This window comes from Lagopus muta, chromosome 6 (assembly GCF_023343835.1).
Source record: "Lagopus muta isolate bLagMut1 chromosome 6, bLagMut1 primary, whole genome shotgun sequence".
NCBI lineage: Eukaryota > Metazoa > Chordata > Aves > Galliformes > Phasianidae > Lagopus > Lagopus muta.
Window position 1 is genome coordinate 48,690,073 of NC_064438.1, and position 24,341 is coordinate 48,714,413.

The 24,341-nt window shown below is 36.8% G+C and overlaps 1 long non-coding RNA gene across 2 annotated transcripts in view; it reads left to right on the forward strand.

Annotated features, from left to right (window-relative positions):
* Positions 1-23,377, forward strand: part of LOC125694352 (uncharacterized) — a 100,347-nt gene extending 76,970 nt beyond the window's left edge. The window contains exons 3-4 of one of the 2 annotated variants that reach the window (XR_007377520.1): positions 8,447-8,561; positions 23,308-23,377. This is a non-coding gene — a long non-coding RNA (uncharacterized LOC125694352). Of the gene's footprint in view, positions 1-8,446; positions 8,562-15,453; positions 15,565-23,307 lie in introns of those variants that run through there. The other variant, XR_007377521.1, reaches the window with a different exon arrangement.
* Positions 23,378-24,341: the final 964 nt, after the last annotated feature.

The window sequence follows — 24,341 nt, forward strand, 5'->3', positions numbered from 1 at the left end:
TCTTTCAATCAAGTCCTCTCCCTGCTTTGGCTTGATTTATGTTTTATCATCGCAAGCATAATCTGAAAATGAGAAGTAACATAATGTCATAAAGAGGCTATTGGAAAACATAAAATAACATCATTTCCATTATTGTTGATGTGAAACCAAACTGACCTGTGAATAAAAGCACTGCAGCTGATCAAGGACTTCCACTTTGCCATCCAAAATAGTTTGTTGTTGTTGTTATTTTATTTTCAGTGTTGAACTCATGGATAGTTTTTTCTAAAAAGGAGGAAACTCAGGGTTGTTATTGGCTTAATACAGTTTTGCAGTGGTGGAGGTGCTCTTGGCAATGAGATAAGCCCTAAAGGGATTTGAAAGAGGTAAAAAGGAATTTTCCATGAGATTTCCTGAGAACTTCCTCCAACGCTTGGAAGACAAATGAAGAAGGAAGGCATAAGATAGGTGAGAAAGAGATAAAGGATGCAACTGTGTAAATTATAGGTGGCCTGCTAGAAAAGGTGATCTTTAGAGTGTGTTCATGTCTTCCACTAGATCACTGTGTAAGCCTGGTAGAGTCAGTGAGTCTTTAGTACCTCAGTCATCCATTTTCAAAAGTGTAGCTACTTAGCATGAGCACTAAGAGCACAAAACCATATCAGATAGTGGAATGCCCAAGAACTACCGGGAAAAGTATTTGTGAGACTGCAGTGGGAACTTACATAAGGTGGAAGAGTTATGACACCCTGAGACCAGATAGGCAGGAGGATGTTGAGAGGTATTCAGGATGAGAGGAAAGAAATCCAAGCACACGTATGCACCCTGCTGCTGTCAATTCTGCACTGGACAGATTGGTTAGTATGATATACCCAAAGAAATTCTCTTATACAAATAAAAAACAAAGAGGAGTAAAAGAGATTAAAACTCCTGAACTCTTTATTACTAGAATTGGCCAATTTTTAGAATTGATTTTTTTGTTGGAGTTGTTTCTCTCTTTTAAAGAGAGCAGTTTGGGAAAACCACCAACACCACCAACAAAAAACAGCAAACTGCTCTGCAGCATTTGAGGAAAATACATATTTTTAAAATGTTGGCCATTTATTCAGCCTTATATTTGGCCAATATGCTCTCTGACTTAATAAAATATTCTCCTGAGAGAAAATTTATTTTCAGAATTAACTACAGCAGAAAAAACTTAAGTACATAATTATTAAAACATGATCAGGCTCCATCAGGCCCAAAACACTTCTGTCAATCAGTGGTGTCTTCCAGTGTCTCTGAAACTTGTTGACTGAATATAATGTATACTTTAATCACAGTTTGGAGATGTACACTCGGTCTCTAATGCGTTCTTGTATATTCATTCATTTTAGTGACTGTTACTATTCACAGGGCAAGGCACAGTTTTTGATTGGACTCTAGTACTTAGATCTCATAAGAGATATTTTCCTTCCAAATTGAAGGATAGTTTGATTTTTGATCACATTAAGCTAAGACAAAAAGCCTTGCCTGTCTGCTTTCTGTTCATATGATCATTACTAATACTGTTTTACAGCTGACACAAAATCCCTGGCTCATTTTTACAGTATGTCTTGTAATCTGTTGCTCCAAAATATTATTTAGGAATAACTACGGTTATCAGTGTCAGTTTTCTGTGCTGCAGAACAGTTTGAGTATCCTACAAAGTTCATGATCCTGTCGTATTTGTCTGCAATAAAACACAGAATGAAGGTGCAGAATGAAAGACCTATTTATAGCTTCTTAAATACTGGTAGTCATACAGTAAAAATTGGTAGTTTTACTGAGCCTGTCTTAATTAAAATCACTGTCAAATGCACAACTTCTCTTTCTTCCAGTCTTTATTCAGCAAATATTTTCAGTGTGTTTGGGAATATGATTTTTCACTGATGAGTAAGACTGACAGTGCACTGTAAAACAGATAACTGACACCTCGCTTCAAACATCAGTAGTTCTTATCCCCACTGAGCTGCTCCTACAAATGCTGATAGGGAATCTGACATGGTGCTGATCTGTATCCAGTGACAGCAGAAGATAAGAGACTGCAATACAATGAAGTTGACTTCTGAACTGGAATTCAGAGAAAATAAGGCAGCATTTAAAAATCTGACCTGACGGATTTGAGCTTGACCAATCAAAAAGTACTGAAGACAGTTTTCTGTCTTTGTGTTGTAAGCATGTATGGCAATACTTCTTGTTTTTTACTGGATGTCTCCTTCTTAGGTTGACTAGCAGAATTTAAATATATGAAATAATTATGGAGGTGGAAGAAAAAGATTGTTTTCTTTATCTTCTGTCACTACACTTCATGAGGTTTTCTTGTTTACTAGCACAGAAGAAGTTTGAGAGTAGGTTTGGTAAGGTCTTAATTTTCATTGTCAGAGTAATCTAAGCCAACATATTATGTTTGGATTTGCATATCAGAAGATAATAAGTTTTTCTAGATTATTTTGTCAGGGACCATTCTTACTGGTTCTTACAAGAATACAGGGCAACTTCATTTAGCAGTGAGCAACTCTGCCTGCAGCAGGGGGGTTGGAAATGGATGACCTTTGAGGTCCTTTCCAATTCAAGCCATAAGTCTGTAATTGTGATTTTGTGATATATCGAAAGCAGTTCAACATGATCTTCACTTGCATATAGAATTTGTCATACAAAAGTTACAAAAGAAACTGATGATGGGGAATCCAAACCCATATGTTACCGCTTATATCATAAGATACTGGTAATACCTTACAAAGAAAAAGAGTGGATCTGACATCCTAGTTATCAAATTCAACGTTGAAACTGAGTTATTTGCATTTTTTTTCTCTTGTGGGCAACACAGTGTTGACTCAGACATTGAAAGGAAGCTGTACTCTGGCCTGACCATAAAGGATGAGTCTACAGAGAAGAGTGGAATGATTTGTTTTTTGCATGCATTGGCACTGCATGGCATCTCCTTGCTATTACAACTACTAGAAACTGAAAGGTTGAAGAAGGAATTTTACTGTCAGAAAATGTCCTAACACTGGAAATACACAGAGGATAGTGATGATGTGCTGAAGATAGAAACTCTTTCGCTGTTGTTGTTGGGCACTCTGTTCCTCCTGAGAATTTTTGTATTTAATGCTGCTTTTGAAGACATTTATTTGACTTAATTGAGCTCTTTTTGTACTAGGCATAGACAGTGTAGGTTTGTGATTTTGGTCTCCAGCTCTTCATCATGCTGTTATAAAAGAGGCTGAACTTATGTTGCAGGGGTAAATTTTAATCTCTCACTTTTATTTACTTAAAATTTAAACATAACATTTGGGAATGTTTTATGCAATTATGTGATGAAGGCTACTTAGATGTTTGTGCTGTAACTTTCATGGGAATGGACTTCCATGGATAGCCGTGGTTATAGCCATGGATATAGGCTACAACAAAAGGAGACCACTATAGAAATGTAAATGTTCCAGCCAGCAACACTAGAGAAGGGTAGAAAACATTTTCAGACCATGCTAAACTCTTGTAAATAAATGTTTATTCAGAACTCTGTGCTGGAGAACAGTGATGGTTCATGACTTATAGCTAAAGTGATGAGAACCAGTGAGGAATTTCACTTGAGAGAGACGGTCAGGACAGACTGAAGCAGACAGAAGCACTGAGGCAGCTCCCTGCAAGATCAGTGGCAGCCTCAGTTAAGATCTGGTACCAGACAAGACCTGACAGCCCTTAGCTTAGTGTAAGAATTGCCCAAGAAAAGCAACCATCTGGCCTCAGCCGAGGTAAAGACTGTAAATAGTTTTAGTTACACTAAGAAACCAGGCAATGCTCCTCTATTTATCTACCATGTTGTTTTTTCTTCCTTCAGTGAAACACTGTGAAGGCAACTAATTCATATTTGCAAATGATGAAAATTAGTTAATGAAACACCAGGTTTAAATTTGACAAAGGTTTTTTTTTTGCAGTCCCTTAAATTTTAGCCTAGCCCTTTTTGCTGCTAGTCAAAACCTGTCAGCACAGTTACAGCTGTCCTTGATTACACCAGTCAGTCTGCAGTGGCTATGTAGCTTACTGGCAAAACTACAAATTGTAAATACTGTGATGTTTTATGTAGGGTTAAAGATCAAAAAATCATCAAAAAATTAAAGAGTGTTACTTTGTTTGACACAAGTTTTTTTTTTTTTTTTTTTTTTATAGGCACATAAGAATGGGAAGGGATTGAAATATTCTAAAGGAAGATTTCTATCAACTTTTTTCCCTTTTAACTGCCTTAGCAATTAGGTTTTAAGTCTTGAGGGAGTTCAGGGCAATTCCTTCTTCTTGCCTGAGGTAACTAGGCTTCATTTAAAGAAGTTTCATAACAGTCAAACTAGAGATTTGTATCAGTGAAAGGGGTATTGGAAGGGTAAGAATGCCTGTTCTTAACCTATCCTCACTGCAACAGGTAAGAGCATTGACACGATGGAAAGTGGAGATCGCAGAGGGTGCATCAGGCTGAGAAGAGTAGCTGAGTTGCAGGTACTTGGGATAAGGTAACTGTTCCATACAGAGGTTCTGGGATATGCAGCCATTCTATCCAGCTGAGAAGAGCTGCCATTCTTCCTTGCAAGCTGCATGGGGAGTTTCCATTTCATCAATTGCAGCCAAAGCTCTCTCTGTGCTAGTTAACCCACCACTGCTCTCCTTTGGCTCACAACTGGCAAAAGGCATCTGGTGCCGTAACGTAAATTGTTATGTTGAAGTTTCAGCAAATATGAAGACATACAGAACAAATTTTATAACCTATATGTGCAATGTACTATTTGATGATGGCCAAAGTAACAGAGATGTTGGTCTGAAATTTTATTTCCAGTAGAGCATATCTTCAGCAACTAAATTACAATAATATCACTGGCATATGAGTGTTGCTTTCATCAGATACGTAAAGGTTTCAGTTATTCTTTGCTCCCCAGTACAGGAAGTCATTAAAGCCTTGACATTCTAGTGTTTAATTAACTTATGCCTCCTTATTAATTTAAGGCCACGTATTTCAAGGCTTGCTGCAAGTGGTAGGTTTACTTTACATAATATCATTAGAGAATAAATTGCATTTTGTACTCTCTCCAGTCCTAAGTGTCTGAAATTTTTGAGCTGAATTGACTTGACTCTGATTGCAGTGCTATGGCAAAGACATTATGAAAAACAGAGTATGTTTTCAATAGAAATTAATTTTTAAGAAGAATTCTGGTTTTATATATGTATTTTCAAAGTAGGATAATGGTGGTCACCAAATATAGCTTTTAATTTGATGTACTGTAGTCTAAGCAATATACGTTTAAAATCTAGAATTCTGTGGCTGGAAATCTCCATGGGCAGAGCTGATTCAGTGGCTCTTCTGAAAGATAACCAAGTTTCATCTCTTTGTAATGAAAACATGAGATTAAACTTGGCTAACTGTTAAATACTAGTTATTAGGGTCAATCTTGGGAAATAAATTACAACAAACAAAAAATAATTCAGATAAAGTGGCAAAATATCTGTAGTTTCCAGGTACATGAACTGCAATTTAAAGTTGGATAGCAGTAACTTTTGTGTAGGAATGTATGTTTTTCACAGCCTGAGATTTTGCAGAAGTTTAGCCAATGTGCAATTCTTAAAGTAATTGAAGTTTGCACAAGCTCAACAGAGAATTTCAGTTTTATTGGATAACATGTCCAAATATTCCATTGTGATTAAACATAAGCTCAAGCAACATAAATAACCTGAACTTGATCTAAGTAGCTGTTCTGGACCTGGATAAGCATTGATGTCAAAACACAGAGCAGGGAAGCTGCTCTTCCTTTCCTCATCTGTGACATACGTGCTCACATCTGGTGGAAGAGAAGGGGGCAAAATAGCAGGTGCAAAAGCAGAGAACAAAAGCTGCACTGCAAAATGGAAAGGTGGGGATGAGGATCCTGATGAAATTGGATAATTAAGAAATTAAGTGAAACGGGAATTAACTGGAGTGGGGAAGAAATTAACTGAAAATGAAGAAGCAGTAGGGTCTGATTGCATAGAGACACAGTATTAAGGATACGGAGATTGCTAAGTGTAGTTTATGCATGGAGCTACTGGAGGCTTAACTGCTTATAACTGCTTGCAAAAGAAATGTGATGTAAGGTGGAGAATCCTGAAGAAAGAATATTGAGTATTTCATGAGCCAAAATAGGAGACAAGGGTAGACTGAGGTAAAATATATGCTTGCTTATTCCACCAAGTCCCACCTGAGATATCATTTTAAAATAATGCTGAGAATTAAATAGTCCTCTGGGCTTAGCTTTCATTGGTTTTAGCCACACCTGCAAACTCTCAGTACATCTGTAAATCCAACCCTGTGGTGTCAAAATGGAAGTTAGGAAAACGAAGAATATAGGGTGACAGAGGCCCCACAAAACATCTGCATTATGACATAATCGTATGTAATTGTATCAGACAATATAGTTCTGTTGATGCAGCCTTTTTCTGATACTTTCTGTTTGACTTCATTGTTTGTTTAGGTGTGTATAAATACGTTTAACTTAAAAACACCAGTTGTTAAAAGGTTCTGATTCAAGAAATAATCTGCCCTGTAATTCAGCTGTACTGAAAACATAAGATTTCATAATGATGACTGTTCCTAAACTATAATTAACACATGAGAACTGTATGGTCTCTGTTATAGTACAAGCACTGTTTTGCTTCCTGATAAATGTATAGGAAGGAACTATACTTACAAAGTCAAAGTGATAAATTCTGGGTATTATGTCAGGAAATGTCTCTCAGGGAAGCCCACCTCTCCTCTATGGCAATATTCTTAGAAGGAGTCTTAGTTTACATGCACAATTGTCTCCTGAGATGGGCAGGAGTCAGAGGATGTGAGAGCTCAGTTCTCCAACAAGAAGGGACTAATCTTCCTCTGCCTGAGCAAAGGTGAGGCACACCAGACAGCCTCTCACACACATGAAGAAGATAAGAGACTTTCTCTAATCAAGCGTTGATACTAATGCTTCTATTTTCATAATAAGCTTATTCCAGTCCTCGAGTTTTAATCAAAACAAGCCAGAGCCCTATGAAACTAAATGGATTTTATTGTCACGACCTCCTGCTCTAGCAGTGCAAGTCCTAGAATAGTTTTTCATTATTTGGTCCAAGATTAAGATATCAGCTTATTGCTACTGTGTAAGCACTTCTCCATGTCTGCAACGTCAATCTTTAACATTTCGAAAGGGCACTTGAACCACTCAGTTTGCAATAACTTTTTTATCCATGCTCTTACAGATAAGATTTTGATTTCTCCCAAAATCATAGTTCCAGAAGCTAATAACAACTAAAGGCTTTAGCCACTGTTATCCTTTGGAACATTACTTGTTTCTTTCTCAGTATCTTCAATTTCTCATTGACACTTCTGGGTCACATTTAGACTTTTTTTTTTTTTTTAAACCTGCTGCTTTTTTTCCCCAAGCTTTCTCTTACCATTTTGAAACTCCTGTAATGTAAAGGAAATCCTGATTCTGTGCCCAGTATTTTCTGCAGTATGATTATTTGGATCTGTAAAATCCCAGGGAGTAAGTTAAGCATTACAATTAATGCAGTGTAAAAATTTCAGGTTTTATGTCACCACTCCTTTCCTGCATTGGTGCCAACACATTTTTTTTCCTTAAAGCTACATTATGGTTCAAATTATCTGCTATCCTTTTGCTGTTGGGCAACTTCAATTGATTAAATTCACTTGTTTGTTTCTGAGCTTTGTTTCTCTATTCTGTGTTCTGCTGATCAATATACCCAATACTGGACAAAGTTCAAAGTGGTTCAGACTTGCTTGGTGGGTACTTGGCAATATTAGATTAAATTAGAAAAGAGCAAAAAGACAGCAGTTTTTCCTTTTGATCTCTTCATGTGTGTTTTAAAAAGCTGTATGTTTAATTTTAGACCAAGGTTGGGATTTTGTTTTATCAGAGTGTATCAGTAAACATTCTAGGTTTTTTTGTGTGGTATTCAGTTCCCACAGAACTGTCAGAAAACCAGCCATATCCTCTCTTTCTTCCTTTTCAGCACGGTCACCCATGTAGAAAGGTTTAGAAATCTTTCCATATCCAAAATGATAATTTTACCTTAGATATTTTTTCTTGGAGTGGGCAAAATTTAAGAATGAAAATCAAGCTGAGGGGCAAAGGGGCTTTTTCTTGTTTTGTTTCAGCTGACTTTTTTTGGCCAACTCTCTCAATAAACCTGTGACCCTCATTTTTCTTTTTCTACACTAAAAACAGGAGCAGTGGTTCCAACCAGCAAAATACATCATTTATTTTTTTTTACCAAAGCTGGCTGATGCAGAATGAAGCCTGTATTCTGGTCTTGCCAGGAAAGCATCCAGAGCTTTGTTTCTAACTCTTCCCAGATCAAGTTCGATATTTTTAGGGTTGATAGGTGTATAAAACACACTCTAAGCATCAATCTATTTTTGTTTTTTTTTTGCAAGTGATGCTGTTGCATCCTGATAAGGCCTTTACCAGCTCCATCTGACCATTTCCACGCTACTCTTCCTGCAGTTTTCTGAAAAATCTGACCTCTAGAATTGACTTTGCAACCATTTGGTAAGCTATGCAGATCTTTTCATTAACTATATTATAAAATCTAGCCGTAAATATAAAGAAGAATTTTCTGTCCAACTTTAAAAAAATAATCTATTTCTGTACATTTGTGAACATTATTTACATTGGTAGATATGTCTTTGCACTTGCTGTTGGTGTTATAACATAAATGAAATGATACATTCTTTAGCTGTATAAAAGGATATAAGTTGTATAAAAGGATATAAGTTGCATAGGCTTTTCTATAGCTGTATAAGGCTTTTCTGAGGTGTTGAGAATTTAATATTGGTTTCTGCCTACCCATGCATTTTCTACAAGGAAAACTGTAGTGGGAAAGATACTGAGGTATTGTATTGCGTGATGCTGTAGGTAGCTGTTGGAGAAAGCTGCAATATGAAAGGTTCTTTCTTTATTCAAACAGTATCCATTGCATATCTATGACTCAAACTCCTACTTACTGATAAAAAAGACACATTTAAATATAAATTAAGATGAATCTTCTTTCCTCACTCTCTCAAAATATGTTTCTAAACCTTTAAGTTTCCTCGAAGTATTCATTGTTAGTATATTGCAAGAAGATGAAATGTCTCCAAAATTGCACACCTTTCTCACATAGGAGGAGTGAGTACAAACTGAGTCAAACAGATACCAGTTGGGCTTTATTTTTAAAACCAAGTGTGATATTTACCAGATTTTAGGTACAAATGTTCACACTCAAATCTAGCTCAGATTAGTAGTGTCTTTAGCCTTTTAAAATCTATACATTGTCATTATAAATTTTTTTGAAGGAGTTCTTTGTTCCCCCAAATCATCATCTTGTATTTGTCATATTAATATTCATGATGCTTTCCAGAACAAACATATTTCATTTCTTTTTATGGAAACAACTTCTTTAAAGAAATACGATTATCTTAGGAATGATTCACAAACAGATGAAGAGTGTTTTTTCTTTTGTCAAGCAAAGCTAATATGCCTCTGTCAGAATTTTAATCTTCCTGCACTCTCTTTTTTTTTTTTCTTATAATAAATGATGTTGCATATTGTACAGATTTTACAAAATGACAGAATCACTGAATAGGAAAATTAGCTTCAGGGCCTAGCACAAAAGGACATTCAAACGTTTATATCTGTGGGATAGTTAAGGACTTTCAAGTTAGTGCTCCAAGGCAAGATATGAGGAGTCTCAAGTTCTCTTTTTAGGCTGTGGAGGAAACAAAAATGCCTTCATTGCTGTTACTTGGAGCTGCATATGGGTGTTTTTTGCTTGACATGCTGGCCCTCTAAGTTAAAAATCATCCTGGTAAGTGGATCCCAGGGCAAAGTGAGCAGTGTGAGGTGCTGGAGGTCAGAGATCACAGCTCTGTGGGGCCATATCTGCCCTCTGCCCTCTGCCACTGATCTAGCATTGGCCTTGGGGGTCAGGAACTTACTCCCCTTCCGTGGATCATTTGTTGGCTATTGCTGTCACTTGCATCTTGTTAGACAAAGAAGGACATTGATGGGGCAGGAGAGTCCATCCCCTCACAACACTGTTGAATTCTTGTCCTGACAATACCTGGAAAGCTTCTGGTTTGGAACGTGCTAGAAGGCAAAGCTGGGTTATTTTGGACTGTGGAAATGCAAAGCACAACAAAAGAGGGCAGCATGTTGGGGAAAACTTTGGTAGCATCCTTTTCTTTTTATAGCAATCAGGGTACATTTTTCATTGACTGGAGTTGTAGCAGGATGCCATGAGCAAGAGGCCGGTGCAAACAGCTTGAATTCATGTTCCATTACCCTTGGTACCACACATGAGAAAGATTCTGAGAATCCTTTGGAGGGGGCCTTTAAAATCACTGTGGGAATTTTCTCTGAATGAGAGCTGAGGAAGCTTCAGTAGTGGGCCAGGATACAGGAATGTAAATAAGTCACCAGACAGACAAGGAAGCCTGTGCCTGTCAGACTCTAAAATACAAGATGCTTAGAGCCAACTGAGCCTCTATTTATGATATAAAGATTAATAATCTGAGTGGCAACCAAAAGGTGAAGTGATTCAGAAGTCTAGTTTTCAATTTTTAGAAATATGGAACAGGCTGGTTATTATAGCAGCAGATGTACGAGGGGAGGAGGAAGGAGTAGGGCTGTGAAGGAATCTGCAAATGTTTTTTAGGTTGTATGAAAAGTATTTGGGTGTGAACCAAATAAAGGCATTTAAATTCCTCACCCACACAGCCTGAACATAAACAATTCTACAGAACAAAACCCATGAGAGGAAAGTTCATGGCATGGGGTCAGAAGTAGTTACGTGAGAGTGTTAAATAAGTATCCTTCCTAGCCTATCTGTAGAAGGTCATAGTTGTTCTATGGTTTCTCAGCTGTCTGGCAAGGAGTGATACAGGCAGGTATTGGGAGTGTGAAAGGGGGAATAAGGCAGTGTGCAATGACTTGTGGTCAGCTGAAAGGATGCTTTCCTTAGGTCCTAATTTTGGAGACTCCTAGAGCCAGTCTAATGTTTTCAGGTCACTTACACATTTCTATTTTATCCAGGACAATGAGAGCACTTTGTTAAGCTTGGAGATCCTGCAGTTGCTGAAATTATCACTGTATTAAATGTGGTCATGACCAGTCAGGGTCTCCTTTTCTCAAAAGCTTTTCTTTAACTTTTTTCTCCCACCTTACCCCGCAGGGCTGGTTATTGAGGGAACTGCCTTGAGCTTGATCCTAACTGGGTGACAGTGGCCATCCTGAATCCCTAAGCAGCACCAAAATACTGCCCTAGCATCAGGCCAGGAGCCATGTATTACCTGCTGGATCAAACACACAAAATTTTAGGAATGTGTTTTCAACGGTTTTAACAGTTTTAAACTTTTCAGGCCAAACCTTCTTTCATAATTTTGAGATTAACATATTCATGTTTGCGCAAACACCCCTTTTTTCTGGGGTAAGGCATTATTTAATCACAGCAGACATTCAAAACTTCTCTCTATGAGTTTTATTCTGAAGAATGATTGATTAAATGGCTTACTTTGGCTTATGGGAGTTTGACCATGGGGTTGGTAAAGATGTGATTTCTACTTCCAGGGGCAGGTGCACACATGGGAGTTCAGCCCTATATGAGATCAGAGTACAGGACAGCTTCAGTAGGCATAAACTCAATCTGCAAGATAAGGGCCATAGCTGACATTCTTTTCCTGTATTCTGTCACTGTGACAGCTATTACTAAATTTAAAGATACCTTATTTTAAATCTCAGAATTGTTGTGTTCTAAGTAAATGCTTTGTACACTAACTGTTCCATAACACAATTTGAAAAAATCATGTTTTTGACAGCTTCTAGCACCTTCTGGTAATACATCCTTGCATTTGCCAACTTGGTTTCTCAAAAACACTCGAGCTTCTTGTTTTTCTTCAAAAAGTAACAGAGATCTGAGCAAAATTGTTATCTTCTTTGCATCAGCCAGCACTGAAAGCTATGCAGTGGAGGTGCTCTGTGCAGTACTTTGTTTTCAGTTCTTGACACCAGAAATGAATTGCATTTCTGAAAAGACGATAGAAAGTCAAAGAGAGGGTTGGATGCACAGCACATTAGGTTTCCTTCATATGATGAAATCTGTCGTACCTGACCAGTCACAAATCCGCTATCACTCTTTCAAACAGTTTTTCCCTTCTTTCCTCTTTCCACTAGATGCTTCAGATGTCAATAGAGAGGAGGAAAGATGAGCCCTGAAGATTGTCTGTTATAAACTATTCCCAGACAAGGTTCTAGGCTTTATTCCAGTAAAACTAGAGCTCAAAAATTGCACGTGTTCAGATTTCCAGTGTTCAGTTCTGCTGTGATCAGATGTAGAACATTCAGCACCCTTTGACCTCCAACTGCAATATTTCTGGATGCATTTCTCAAGACCTTTTGTATTTACTCTTTTTTATTATCATAATCATTTTCTTAAAATAACAGATACATCCAAGAAACTCATTTTTTTGTTGTTGTTGTTCTAAAGAGATCTAAAACTGATTACCAAATAAATGATATGAAAATTATCCACACTGCAAGTACTGGATCGTTGGGTTCCAGGAAGATGCAGCTACAAGCTTCTGTTATGCGGGGAAACTGCATAACAGTCTTTCTTTTCAGTTGTAAGAATAGCTGACTGATTTCCATTTTAAACATCATACAGACATTTTTTCTCGGGGGTCTTTTTTCACTCTGGTCATTTTATTGCTTCCTTATCAAAATAAGCAAGCATAATATTTTTTTCTACTATGTCATCTGTGAGCATGCTGCTCTTGCCACTTGATCACTGTATTCTGATACTGCTGTGAAGCTGTCAATTACAGTCATTATAAAGAAATGAAAATTGATTTGGAGGAACTTGCAAGCTTTTTTTTTTTTTTTTTAATTAGAAATTTAAGTGCGTTAGTGCTATACATAGTCTCTGGTCCCAAAGGGCATACAGAGAGAGAGAGAGAGAGAGAGAGTGTATAAATTCTGCTTAGAGGAACATTGCTCAGAATCAGATAACTTGCAGATTAGAGATTTTAAATGGAAAGCTCTACCAAGGGCATTGTTTTGTAATTCTGCCAATAGAAGCCCTAATGGGTCCTGAAATTGTAAGTTATTTCTGAGAAGTAGCAGCATGGAGACACAAAGAAAAGAGAACAAAGATTTTGCTTCTTTACTCAGCCTTTAAAGTTATCTTCATAAATGTGTTAGGCGGGGGGGGAAGTGGAGGTGCAAGGGCAGGATGCAGGTTCCTCCTTGTTTTTTCTCTTTCCAAATGTTGCTGATAAGTTGGGGTAGGGAAATTGCCCTTTTGTTTGTTTGTTTATTTGTTTTGTGCTTATTCAGAAAGCTTTGTGGGCTCCATCCTTAGGCACTGGAGAGACAAGTTCTTTGAGGGATTAATTCAGAGTGGGAAATCTATGAGCCTGAACAGAGTGAATCTGGTATGCTTTTTCTGTTCTAGAGCAGATGTGGCTCTTTGATGGGCTGTGTCCCCCTGGATTACTTTGGAAGGGGCTATGGCTCAAAGGATCCAGTGGAAATACAAAGTCACTTGTTCTGTCACTTGTTTCTTTTCACATTCTCTGAGGGACACTGAGGCAGATGTTCGGTTTAAGGCTTTCTTCAAACTTTTCTCCAAGCAACCATATGAAATATTATTTGTATAGTTAAGATATCCAAGTACAAGCTTTAGAAATGAAAAGTCTTCAGCTCTAGGACAACAGGAACACAGACAAATAAAATAAGTCTGGCAGATCTGATTGTTATTTAATAACATATTAATCATAAAATAAAAAAATGTTAGATGACAGCAAAGGCATAGATTTGAGGGTTTGATCTTTAAATATTTGCAATGACCTGTAATAATATCCACAACTATACCTGGATTCTTCTAGCTGCTTCTTGCTGATATTCAGCAGACAGTATTTAGCTCACAGCTATGGAAGTATTGAGAGAAAAGAAATAGGAAACGTATTTAACAGAAATGTAGAAGCAAGATGGTGGCCTACTTTTTGATTGTGAAGAGAGCAAGAATATTTTTTTGAGACAGCAGCTACATTAAGTGCTTAAATCCACACTGGTTCCAGAAGCCAGCAAACTAAGAACTATTTCTAAGAAAATAGTTCTTCCCTCCTTTTCCAATCCAAGTTTAGGTACTATGAAGTGAATTATTTTATGATTAGAAATGGGTTGTTTAGATAAAAAATATACATACATAGCAAATGCTACATATACTATATGTATACAAGATTCACATTTTTGATCTAGACAACCCATTTCTGATCATATGATTCTATATATATATATTTGTCCTGAGGGAGACAATATAATCTGTCAGCGTGACTAGATTTAGCCCATCATCTTAATGATGCATCAAGGGACCTGTGAGATGCATTTCCCCCAAAATTTACATTCTCTGCATCTGCTGTGAATTCTCTGCCTTCTGCCCTTCGGGCATGAGATAAATAGTGTTCAGTTAGAGAACTTCAGTTCTCTATAGCAAGATGCTTATGTGTTTCTCATACGGAATATCTTCATGGATAGAAGTAGAGGAAAATTTCTGAGTCTAGAGCATGAACAGAACCTTTAATTACTTTTTTTTTTTTATAGTTCTCTGAAAATTTGTATTCTGGCACCAATATTTTTTTGGTTAAGGTACCTTCTGTTTAAAGTATTCATTAGTTGGCTTTTCAATTTTAAATTTATATGGACTTGGGGTGTTTAAGTCCCATAGGCTCCAGAATAAGATCAAAATGCTGACCTGTTATCTCCTTGGTAGCCAAATGATAGTAAAATAATTTCTTTTGAGTTATTATCATTATTAGAATCATAGAAATAAGGCTCACAAGTATATAACGTCCAATTTTTAATTTAATTAGCCACTGCTTTAAAAAACATAGTGAAAAGTCATACAAAAGAACGACTGCATTAGGAAAGGTCATGCATGTAACACATTAATACTACATAGATGATTCATTTGAAGATTTCTAAACAGTTTAAATCAATATAAATATTCTAAGGAGCCTAAGCTAGTGGAAAAAAATGGCAGCACACACATTTTGTTTTACTTTGGGCTTTTTTTGTGAGTTTCCAAAACCCTCTGAATTCAGACAAGAATGTGAAATTTTTAAATCAAGGGGATTTACTGATGTGAGTAAAATTGATTAGGTTTTATATCACTTTTGCATTAAGAAGATGAGAGGCACCTCTGTTACAATTCTCCTCCAGTAGTTCTATTAAAACTAAAAGGACGTTTAGGTTCGATAAATTTGCTCAGGCAGTGGATCTGATAGATAACTACTTTCATTATGATCTTCCACAATGTTATGCAATTTTTCCCCTTGTTTACCAGAGCAAAAAGTTGTAAAGAGACTGTTGGGACCCAAGAGCTTGTGCTTTTTGCTTCTTTCCAAAGGTGACTCTGTATCCTATCTGCTAAAGAAGCCCTGAGAGCAGATCTGGGAGCAATGCCAGAGACAAGAGGCTTTGCCAAGCTGTTCTGGGGACCAGCTCATTCTGCCCTGTTCACTGTCAGGTCAGAGACCTATAGTGTCTGTGGACATATGGGAAGATGTTTGTAACTACTCACTGGGGCCAGCTGATGAACTAGACTCTGAACTGACATCCTCTCTAAGGCAGGTTAATTCCCTGTGCTAGTGCAATAGCATTGTAACCAACAACTGACAAATGAGCACATCTGCTCATGTGCACACAAAGTGCAGAAGCAGATCACAGAATGGAAACCACGTATTTTTAACTCTGTCCCTATGTGATGTTCTGACTGTGATTCTGCTCCAGAAGCCATCTAAACAAAACCTTCTTTAAAAAAGTCATTTTGTCATGTTTTGCCTCTACTTCATTAGAACAGTAGATCTTCAGAGAGAATATCTTTGGACGATTACAGTAAAATTTGGAAAAAAAGCCTCAAACAAATACCTTAAACAGAGATTCATGCTCTTTTTCCTAAGTTGCCTGAATTACTAACATCAGTGCAGTTCTTTAGTCCTGATGATCAGCTTGAAATTGATGGCCCTAACATAACTGATTTTTGTGACTAGATCTTCAGCATTTCTTTCTAATTGTTCTGACCTTCAACTCCAGAGCCTAAAAAGCAAAGAACAAATACTCATGTGCTTTAATATTCTTAGTATTTATCTGAACCTGCTTTTTCTTTGGGATTGTTGCTATCTGTAACTTCTTCTATGCTGGGCAGACAGCTACTACAGAAAGTGAGTTAATGATACCAGCCTTTCATGAACACAGCCTCAACATTTGCCAAGACTAATTCTAAATCTGGAGTTGACCATGGGTTCCGGCCTCTTGCCTCTTTTAATCTGCCTCAGAAAAGACAACTATTATGTTGTGTTTTATTTTCTCTCAGAGAATATTTGAAAAAAATGCTGAAAACCAATTCCTGATGCTTCTTGTTTCTTGCACCACTTGCAGTTTGTGCACCTCCTGATCAAATCCAGAGAAAACATCTTCAGCAATGCAGCAATATAAATCAAACTGTCAACTGACTGCAGATAGCTACAAAAAACAGGTTTTCATGCAATGCACAAAATGTGTGGCCAGCTCCAACATCTAAGTTTGGAACCAATAGAATTCTTTAGTCCATAGTAACAATCATTAGCTGCAGGATACTTGCTGATGTTCCTCTAAAGCAACTGCTGTGAGAACAGTGACCTTCAACAGGGAGCCCACATTTACAGTGATGTTTATGAAGATAAAAAATGTTAAGCAAGATCATCATCATAATTTCAGAGTTTCAGTGTTCTGACAAGGATTTATGATAGTATCTGGAAAGTGGATTTTTGTGAACATCCTTTGATTTCAATAGAACTGTGCTGATTTACACTAGCAAGGAGTATGGCTTAAGTTTAAAAATAGCATCGTTTGCAGGTATTATTAACTTTTGTATTTCTCAGATCCACTTTGGTTTGAATAGGACAAGTGGTAATGGTCTTAAATTGCACCAGTGGAAGTTCAGGTTGTATATTAGGAAATATTTATTCTTGAAAAGTATGGTAATGCACTGGAACAGTCTGCCCAAGGAGGTGATGGAGTCACTGTCCTTGGAGGTATTCAAGAAGGGGGTAGATGACACACTGAGTGACATAGTCTAGAACAGTCAAAGCCATGGGCTGGTGGATGGGCTAGATGACCTTAGTGGTCTTTCCAACTTCTACGATTCTATGGTAATTCCTTTTTCTGTATTAAGGTGTTTTAGCTGCAGTATACAGACACACACACACACAAAACCAGCAGGCTCCTCTTCAAGAAGCCTTGCACAGAGGATGAGGCTGAGGCTGTCTGGTGTTTTTATGTTCATCATAACTGAGTCATGAAAGGAGAATTTGCTATGTGTTGTGTTTGCTTGAGCCATTGGAATCTTGGGGAAGGATTCTTATGCTATTGCACTGTGATCCTCAGACAGTAACCTAACTGCATATGAGATGTGTCTAATTCATTCTTATTGTAAGGAGAAGAAAACAATTATTTCAACAGAGTTATGACTACATCACTTTTATCCTGCAGAGCGTACAATATGCAAAGTATATCTTACTTATATTCAGTGAGTTCCAAGAAGTGTAGACTATTCCTAAAAGCAGAAAATTGCTAATTGTGTTATTTAAGAGTCAACTCCTATAAGTATACAACACATTCTACATCAAGTAAAGTGAAACCTGAATAGGGAAGGGAATTTTAAAAGTAAGTTGCACAGAACTGTGTGAATTGTTAAAAGTATTTGAAATTAATTTTTTATTTCCTCTTGTCATTTTTGATTGTGAGTGCATTTGTAGCCATCTTGTACCCATCATGTCTGACACACAAGGCACATCAGAGATGTAGACATCAACCTTGCTAAATTTACTTCTCCACTTTCCTCCCTCCTGCTTCTCATGCATATTAATAAAACCCTTTTACCGGCAGATTTGCCTTTCACTGAGAGAAAGCTGGCCAAATTTTTCATTACCATCCTTCTCTGGTGACAGAACTTGTGACTGGTACTGTGCTCCCATCCCCTCCATTTTTGCACACAGTGGGAAGTAACTGTCATCTCATCTACTTTCTCATGTGGCCATACAGTTATAGCTAGCTACTATCAAGAAGTGTGATCTTGCCCTTGCCCATCTCTCTCTTTTGGGCTTACTGTCCTTTTTGGTAGAACTGGTGATAAGCTGATTCCACAAGAAATAAGTTCAGAAAGCTAATCACTTTTTTCTTTTTTTTCCTTTTGGATTTGTTCTCTGACTATTTGGCCCCACAGTCAGATTTTTTGTGCAGTGAGAGATATTTTGCCAGAGTCAGAAGCACATGGCCAGGCCGGCAAGAAGATGATTGAAGTGTCCCTGTACAATGGGGACAGATGCTCAGTTAGCTTGTCTGAGAGCTTGTTTAAGTCGCAAGTGGCCCATTCAAGTGCCTGAATTAGCTTAGTCTACTCTTAGCAATAAAGTAGAACTAAAAATAAAAATAAAATGCATCCAACTTCCATTAAACATGCTTAAATATTCAAATATTTAAATATTTAAATGACCTGAAACAGGCTCTGAAAGGCCTCAAATGTGGTGCAATAGTCTGCTAATTCAGGTATCTATGCCTAATGGCCTTAGCGCTTGCCCTGAGTAAAGAGCAATTTCATAGCTTTGACAATTTCTGGGTCCATAATAGCATTTTGTTTTGAAGAAATGTGATTACAAATCCCATTTCCCAGCTGAACTCAACTCCAATTCTTGAACAGATGTCTTTGCATCCTATGTTAATGATAATTTTTTCTTTAAAGAATTCAGGCATATTGCAGGGAGTGTCCAAGCCAAATGTGTTACAACACAGTCCATTAGTTGCTTGAATGTTATATTGGAGGGGAGTTTTGTCCAGAGATATTGAATTCATTATGAAACATTTAATTGAAAAAATGCTGCTTTTATTGAAATAAATTCCACTTGTAGATTACAAATACACAGAACAACAGGTAGAGAGAATAGCTCAAGTGAGTCAACATGTAAGTCTTGCTATGTTCTTTGTATTCATCTTCAAACGACACTATTTCACTTTTTAATTTCAGTTATTACTGTGATAATGGCAGTCAGGTTCTCACTGCAGTGTGACAAAAGCTGTAAAGAAATTCTATTTTAATCTTCAGAAATTCATTGAATTTAACACATACAGTAGACTCTGCCAGCACAAGGAGAAGCCATTTCTTACATTCCAGTGACCTGTTTAATACTACCTACCACATCAACCAATATAACCTTGTATTTAACATCTTGCAAAGAATTTTGCTAGATTTACAGTGAAGAGATCAGAAGAAAACCACTCAAAAGTAGATTTACTGGGGAAGAATGAAGAGAATACAGACCCTGTCACTGGCTTCTGACTTCTACTTCTCTGTCATAGGACTAGGTAGGTGCTGGTAATCTTCCACTGCCTACTGCAAATTTTGAGCTCCTCTCATTTGATGCACAGAGTGGGAGAGATGGAGAGCCTCTGTAGTAGTATGCAGAGTCCTTATCTTCTCCTTGGATTCTTCCCCACATTGCTGTCCCATCAGGTATTGCTCCAGTGACATGCCTTGTTTTATAATAAGGCTTAATTTAAGTGAAGTCCATGCTTTGCCTCCTACAGTGTAGATATAATTTCAGATAATTGTTGCTCTGCTTGCGGTCCTCTCCCTAATTATAACAAAAGATAACATGTTCTTGTTCCCACTGACGTTCTTCACTTCAACTTGTATCATATCTCAATGTATCCCTGCTTTGCCTCCAGAAAAATGGAGTAATTAATGAAAACGTTCAATACCGAATGAAGTTTTTTATCTTCTGTTGGATGTACAGGCAAATCTTTCTCTATTTTTTAAAGCCTTCATCATCAGGGCTTCCCTGGGCTTTGCTTTCATTCTTACTTTTGCCTTTCCAAAAGAACTTTCTGGCTGACGAGCACTGAACAAAGTGAAGGCAGGGTGATGCTTTTAATACATCTCTGCATAACCTTCATGTCAAAAAGTAATCTCCTGAACAATTTCCTGGATTTCTGAGGCCTTTGCCAAAAATGACAACTTTGTGTCAAAAAGGTGGAAGCTATTCTACTTAGAATAAAAATATGCATTAAAAAAAAAGCTATTTTTGGAATATCTCTGCTTCAGTTGTAAATTTCAGATTCCTCTTGGGCTTGGTGTGGAGATATTCTGTTATTCTGATGAAATCTAGTACACTTACAGTGTTTAGTGGATTTTTTATTTTAGTGTGACTTATTTTTATGAAATACAGAGCCTAAAATCTGAGATATCTCAAGAGGTAATTTTGATCATGTCCTCGCCCCACATCAGTGTGATCAATCCTGGTGGACATGTCCTTCTGCCTGTTGAGGAATTCATGGTGGTGGAGATTTCACAACTCCCTCTAACAGCACTGTCCATGACTGCACTGTATATAATAGCTAAAAAATTCTTAAAGCAGCACACTTGATTATTCTTTGCAATAATGCATGCTCATTACTTCTTTGCCTTCCCACCACGTACATCTGAAATGGCTTTAGAAACCTCTATGTGGTGTCTGAATAGAAGCTGGTATTCCAAACAGGGCTTGTATGGGAGGATTACATCACAGATCTGGTCAGATATTCCTGTCAGTATATCCTAATGCAGCATTTGCTTTTTATTGCAATACTGTGACATTGTTGACTTGTGTTCAGATGTTGGCCTTCAACATCCTTGTGATAATTTTTTCCAGAATTCCTTCACAACTAATTGTTTCCTGGACTTCCTTTGTGCTGTTGACTATTCTTGCCTAACTGTCTCTCACACCGACAAAATGATCCACTCTGCTTAACGTTACCAAGAGCTTCACACTTTGCACAGTACATCAGATGAGCAGTGCAAGTTATATGCATTTCTCTATGGTTCTGCACTCCAGTCCTTGGCTTTGCATTCAATGCATGGGCAGGCAATGTCTGTACCCTCATAGGAAGATCATTGGAAATGTGCAATTGTTTTCCCATGTATTGAAGACAAATTTGCAAACAGCAGATCAAGTCAGTTGTATCCATGGAAACGTCACTTATCATAGGGTTATGCAGTTTCTTCCCTAGCTCTGATTAGGATCTGGCTGTTCTGTAGTCCAGATCTCCCTAATTGAAAACATAAATAAAAAGGAAAAATAGTTGTATTGCAGGACAGTCTGTGAATATATATGACAGTTGTAGAGTTTCTTAATTGTTTACATCACTGTTTAAAATACACCTGTAGAATTATAATTTTGTAAATTCACTATTAAAAGCCTAAGATAGAATTCCTATCTGGGGTTGCTTTTCATATACTTTATTGAGCTTAACTGTAACAAGAATCAGGTCGGGAAGCCAAAAGCTTTTGAACAGTTTCAGAAAGTACTTGGCTTTTTGAAAATCCTAATCATCATATGAATTAATAGAGATGCTATCTATATTTTCTGTTTTGTAAACTAGCAAGCTGTTATTATGAAGTCATGACCAGAGCTGTGAGAGAATACCTGACCAAAGGTACCTGATCAAAATTCTATTTCCAATTCCCACGTAAATTTGTGACCTTGTTCAAGACATTTTTATTCTAATACCCAATTTTGTAGTTAGATAGTTGTTCCTGGATTCCAAAGAAACTTGTTGCTTTGGAAGTCTTCTGAGTGGACTATTGCTGTGAGTTTCCATCAGATATATGTGTATGTAATATTTATATCTATAGACAGGTAGATTTTTTTTTTTTTTTTTTTGCTGAAGAGGGGAATGTTATTTTCAAAATTAACTTTGCAACAGAGTATTTCAAGGATGATTTCTGCCAATTAAATATTCTACAGCATTCAATATCTTGCTAAATGTTCCCATCACTGAAAATATTTAGAAAACTGAATTTAGAAAACATTTAAATTATTTGAGATAATTCATTTTTAAATGTGAATGAAATTATGTATACTATATACAGCTGTGACAACAGGGGATGTTCAGGTTGAATATCAGAAAAAGGTTCTTCACCAGAAGGCAGTGAGCATTGCACAGGCTCCCCTGAGTGCCTGTCATGGCACCGAACTGTTGGAAATCAAGAAATGTTTGGACAGCACACTCAGACACGTTCTGATTTTCAGGCATTCTTTTGTGGAGCCAAAAGTTGGGTTGGATGATCCTTATGGATTCCTTCCATCTCTGGAAGTTGTATATGATTTACATACTCAGCTGTGAAATTGGCCACAGAACTTCAAATGTTTTGTACTCTCAACTAAAAATTTCTGTGTAGGAATTTATCTGCAAGCAGTTATCACAATTGATGTATGCTTTTTCCTCTTAGGATAGTAACAGTTTTTAACTCTGTATGTCTGCTAAATCTGAGTAGAATTCAGGGGACAAAGAAAAGGCTCTTCTGAGCCGGATGCTAATTCTTCTGCTAGTACTAGATGATGGCAGACACTAGCAATATGAGGAACTCTCAAACTGAACTTCAAAAATATCCTTTTATATGAGAAAATCTTTGGGTCCAAGATCAGTTCTACTTATATTGAAGACTTACTTATCTTTCTATTGCCATGAATTCAACATCTCATTTCAGATTTCAATTTTCATTGGGAAATTTCCTTCTGGCAGCAGCATTTCTAACATTTTTTTCTAAGTACAATGTTTAAGCAGTCTTGCTTACTACAGAAAGGAAAATGAATTTGAATTCTAATAAGAAAAGAAACACAGTGTGCACCAGCATAAAATTGAAGGTTTATTCCATTGCTTTTTGTCCCTAGGGTTTTTCTAGAGACTAATATCATTTTAATATTAATTGCCTTCTGTATTTTCTGCAAATGTTGTGATTAGGATTTATAGTTACAGTATTTTTATTAGAAAAACAATTTCATATAGCACAATGATTTCATCAGATCTAAGCCTTATGGGAGGAAATACATTCTGAAACAAATACAAACAGGTCTTTTAATATTTTCAGCTAAAAAAAGCAACATACCATAGATTGATTTTGCTACAACTTTTAACTAAACTTGTCACAATTATGATTAATTGAGCAAAGATGCTTGTGGGTGCTGGCAAGAAATTGTTATCTCTTATTATTGGGCAAAATCACAAAATGACAATTGTATTAAAATGTACAGCAATAATTAAGTATAACATTATTTTTAAAAAATTGAGCAATTATGATTCTCATTAGCATTGCATATAACTTTGGGAGACTAATTATGAGATGTAATGAACAGGAAAGAAGACAGTTTGAGTTTGTGATTATTGTTAATATTATTATTGTTTGCAGATTTGTGTGCACATCTGTATTAACTAATGAAACCCAACAAAGAAAATATTGTTTAGAAAAAGAATCACTGGATGGGACAGGAAAGGTAAGCTGAGAGGGTGCTTCTGTTCTTCTATAGCTCTTTATCAAACTTAGAACAAAATTAAAAGTGTAGCTCTAGTTAAAAAGTTTAAAGGGAGCATCCAAAGCTTGATTTTGAACTGATGTAATAGTAATTCCAGAGGTAGTTTCACTAGAGAGTGCAAGCTTTGGATTATCTTCTTTCCCCTGTCATGGAAAATGAACTTACACTTCTCAGGATGTGTAAACCAGATCACATTAAACTCAAAGAGCATTCTACTAGTTTCTGCTTTATGCCCATTTTTTTTGTCCTGCTTTACACTGAATTCATATGACTTCTGAAAACACCACTAAGGATACAGCTGTGTGTATATTTGCCCAACAAAACCGAACAATTTTGTGCATATTCTTTTCTTTCTTTTTCCTTTTTTTTTTCCTTCATTGTTCTTTTTTTCATTTTGGAATCCTACATTAAGCTTAGTTGTCCAAAGGGATACTGTGTAGAGTACAAATAATAAACACCAATACAGATGACGATTGCAAAAAAGCAGAAAATAAGAGCTTGTTTTGTATTTTTACTCTCTTCAGTTGGCACAATGCAGTTAGTAAAATAAATAGATTTTTATGAGAAAAAATATATCTAAAGTTATCTCCTGTCCTCTCTTGTTAGCAGTATTCATTAACCACTTCTAGCCTTTCTTCTCTAAGTGTTCTTGGTGGCTTCTCATTCTTCAAACTCTGGAAGCTTCTCATCAGAAAGTAATAGTACATAGTTAGGGGAGGAAGTTCTGACATCTACTTCATCATCAACTGGAAGAGTTGATTATAAAATCAACTAAATAGATATCTATTTCCCTAGTTTTTCACTGACCATACTTAATTCATGAAACTTGTCAAAAAATTAGAGATAGTATACCCGGAGATAAAACTAATCTATCTTCTTCATTGAATTGCTAACAAATTCTTTCACTACT